This window comes from Formica exsecta, unplaced genomic scaffold, assembly GCF_003651465.1.
Source record: "Formica exsecta isolate Colony F162 unplaced genomic scaffold, ASM365146v1 scaffold510, whole genome shotgun sequence".
Classification (NCBI taxonomy): Eukaryota; Metazoa; Arthropoda; class Insecta; order Hymenoptera; family Formicidae; genus Formica; species Formica exsecta.
The window spans coordinates 21,362-24,873 of NW_021852344.1; positions in this window are offsets into that span (position 1 = coordinate 21,362).

The window sequence follows — 3,512 nt, forward strand, 5'->3', positions numbered from 1 at the left end:
ATATACAGGGTGTCCCAGAATTCGCGCATTCGGAATGCACAGCGTGATTATCCGTGCCAAAAGAAACAACTTTTTTCTCTGGCAAAATTACGTCTGAACAATACTTTTTAAATGAGAGTAATTTTAAGTTAACTAATGAGTGCTCTAGGTTACGCATGAATCAGAGACGGCGCGCGAACGGCGTGCGTGGCGCGTGAGCGTGTTGTACACTATTTTATTATTTCGCTAAAGATTTTATAAGAATTATACATGATATCTAAATATCGCTATTTTGAATACAACTTACTTAATAAGAGTTTAAATTGATCTAATTGATATCACCGAAGCAACGATTGAAAGTAAAATAAGTAGATTAGATAACACGTGAATAATTTTGATCCAAGATTATTGTTCTAACATTCTAAAAATGGAACAATAATCTTGGATCAAAATTATTCACGTGTTATCTAATCTACTTATTTTACTTTCTATCGTTACTTCGGTGATATCAATTAGAAAATGTTCTCTTATTAAGTAAGTTGTATTCAAAATAGCGATATTTAGATATCATGTATAATTCTTATAAAATCTTTAGCGAAATAATAAAATAGTGTACAACACGCTCACGCGCCACGCACGCCGTTCGCGCGCCGTCTCTGATTCATGCGTAACCTAGAGCGCTCATTCGTTAACTTAAAATTACTCTCATGTGAAAAGTATTGTTCAGACATAATTTTGCCAGAGAAAAAAGTTGTTTCTTTTGGCACGGATAATCACGCTGTGCATTCCGAATGCGCGAATTCTGGAACACCCTATATATAGGAAAACTTTTAATATTCATTATCGGTGATATGTGAATGAGTAGGGAGACGGTAAAAATAATGGATCGGTTTGATGTCTCTGATCATTTCTTTATATTTGGACAGTAAGCGGTCAAATTTCTTGTTAAGGCTGTCACGATAATTAATAAAAAAAGAATACAATGGTCCTCGTTGTCTAGCAAAAAAAGAGTTACAGACAGACATCAAAATGCAGTGATATATAGAACGAGAGATTTTATAAATATGGGTATGTGTCGATTTTTGATATACGAATATGTGTCACTAAGTTCGATCTATAGTAATTTTTTACTAAAAAGGTATCTACAGTGTTGAAAGGCATTGATGGATTTCTGACTAAAAAGGTTGTTATTAGAGCTAAACCGAAAGGTCGACAAATGCGGAGGAATAATGTTAAATCTAATGCATTTCCGTAAGAACTCCGTCTTCAATCTACTTTTAATAATGATTTTCCTGTATTTGATCCATGACTTAACCAATAGGACAGCATTATGTCTAAAAACGAATCTAATGTACTGAAAAAAGGAATGGCAATGCCTGCGTATAATAAATTTAAATTTAAAATAAAGTGTAAGGCTCTACAGATAACAATCTAATAAGAATGAAAATTGGCAATACGAGCCAAGCGCAGTTATTCGGGCGCACACAGGTTTATCTTAAAAAAACATATCAATGCAAAACATACATATTGATGTAACTAAATTAAATATATTTCTATAAATTAAATTTAGATCTAAATTAAATTTATTATTTATTGGTTTTAATATATACTTTGAAAATTAGCAGCGCCAAGTTTTTTTAATCAAAAATTATTTTTATTTGTATTAATTTTTAAGTTTTGTATAAATTTTTATTTTTTTTATATTAATTTCTTAGTTTTAATTTTTCTATCAATTTTTTATTTTGTTTTTTGTGTTTTGTATTATTGGATATAGTTTTTCTTTTAATATTAAAAATAAATAAATTTTATATATATAGCATAAATTTTTATTTAATTAGCGCAACTTTTTAATATTATTATTTTGTAAGAAATTAAAACAGCTATTTTGTACAACTGTTTTCGGTTAAAATATTTATAAGTTTTTATTTTCAATAATTTAAAATAACACTATTTTATAAATATATATAAATACAGTTTTTCACAAGTGGCGCGTGTACTTGGCGCCTTTTTTTTATCTTTTTTAAAAATATTAGAGACCAGGACATGCTATCCTATACTATTGGTTAGTAAGATTTGAATATATTTCCCAAAAAACCTTCATGTGGTTGTTGTCTCAATGGACTATGTTATTTTGTAAAACTGTACGTATTATATGTTATCTTGCACACGTAAAAGCGCATATGCACTAAAGATTCTTTTTATCATAAATAAATACTATTTGGATATAATGTATAAAAAGAAATGTAAAGTAATTACCTGATTGAATTATCCGGAAATGCTATTCAGAAGAAAAGTGTATGATCATATTTCTTTATATTAGCAAATTTGCTGTAATACTTAAATTAGATTAATAATTTTGAACCCTATCTATGTTTATTAAAACTAAAACAATATATTCTATAAATGTATTCTATGTATATACAATTCTTGCCATTTTTCAAAGAATTAAGTTATTTCATAAAGAACTGCATGTATTACAGGACTAATCCTGCACACATAAAAGAATACACGAGTTATTTTGCATAAGAGCATATGCACTGATTATTTATTTATTATAAATAAATCATTAGTGCATATGTTTTTTACAAAATAACTCGTGTATGCTCTTATGTGTGCAGGATTCTTCATGTAATACATGCAGTTTTATAAAACAATTTAATCCATTGAGAAAAAACAAGAACCTTATGTAGAATATATTTATAGAATATATGTAACAGGCCGCTTTCGCGAGGTCGGATAGTTCGGTCGTGATCAGGGCTCGTGAAAGGGTGAGACACAACGGTAGACATCGGATGTAATTTAGTCTGTTTATTTGCCTCCTTCGGCAATGGTCAATGTACAGAAGTGTTAACGAGAGTTTATGTCCCGCGAAGCGGGCGCGCGACGAATGACGAGGCGCGTTAAGGTGCATGTCCACCTGCGAGTAAAACTCTCTAGAGTAGCTCTCGAGAGTGATTCTGACACTGTCCATTTGAGAGTAATTTTTCCGACATTGTACTCTCGCGAGCATCTCGCGAGAATCGGGAGAGTATTCTTTCGTAGAATTCTCTCAAAACCGTGTCCACTTACGTATTTTTTCTTAGTCGATTTCTGAGAGTGGTGACATCATGATGTCGCGTAAACGAAAACTTGCAGCTGCTGTAGTAGCAAAGATTATATTAAAAAGAAGAAGGGTATTAAATATAACAAAAACCTGCTGGGTCAAACAATGGATTAACCGCAGGTGTATATTCGGTGTCGCATCTGCTCTAATTAGAGAGCTTAAAATTGAAGATTCCCAACAATTCAGAAGTTTCTGCAGACTTACAAGTTGTGAAATGGAATATATCATAGAATCTATTGGACCGGCTATTTACAAAAAAAGTACTGTACTCAGGAAAGCCATATCCGTACATGATCGGGTGATGGTAACGCTGAGATTTCTGGCATCTGGTAAGTAATTAATTTTTCACAAAACAGTATTTCTATAACATAAGTAAAACTTCTAAATTTATAAAATATAAGATATTTAATTTATAAGATATTTAATTAAA